Source organism: Bremia lactucae, assembly GCF_004359215.1.
Source record: "Bremia lactucae strain SF5 chromosome Unknown BlacSF5_NotPlaced_200_SHOA01000120.1_2678225bp, whole genome shotgun sequence".
Lineage (NCBI taxonomy): Eukaryota > Oomycota > Peronosporomycetes > Peronosporales > Peronosporaceae > Bremia > Bremia lactucae.
Window position 1 is genome coordinate 2,329,540 of NW_027152213.1, and position 647 is coordinate 2,330,186.

A 647-nucleotide genomic window follows, 5' to 3' on the forward strand; every position below is an offset into this window, starting at 1 on the left:
CTATCATTTTTTGCGGAATACAACTTCGAGGTGAAGTATACGCCCGGCAAGCAAAATGCTTTGGCCGTTGCGTTATCACGCAGGCCGGAATATGAGGTTTCTCATTTAACGACTATCTCGTCACTTATTCCTGAATTAATCCGTTCGGCTTACGCCAAGGATGAATAGTGTGTAGCTCTGCTACGAGCTTTAAAGAACTCGGATTCAGGTATTTAATTACCGGCACGTTTGCGTGCAAGGTTACATCGATTTTCTATCGGTAACAACCTGTTGCTTTATTGCACAGACATCGCGGACCCTCCGCGTGTCGTTGTTCCTCATGATGAGGATTTGTTATACCGAATCCTCTATGAGGCACACAATACTGTCCTTGGTGGTCATCGCGGTAGAGAAAAGACCTACGGCTCTATAAGCCAGAGTTATTGGTGGCCCAAACTTTTTAAATGGGTCACCTTACATGTTCGCATATGCGAAACTTGCCAACGGGTTAAACCCTCGCCACATGCTACTGCACTGGCGAGTCTTTTCATAGGTTGCTGGGCGTCCATCAGTATGGATTTTGTTTTTGGGCTACCGAATGATTCAGCCGGTAACTCTAATAAAGTGGTCTTTGTTGACCGTTTAAGCAAAATGGCTCACTTAGCGGT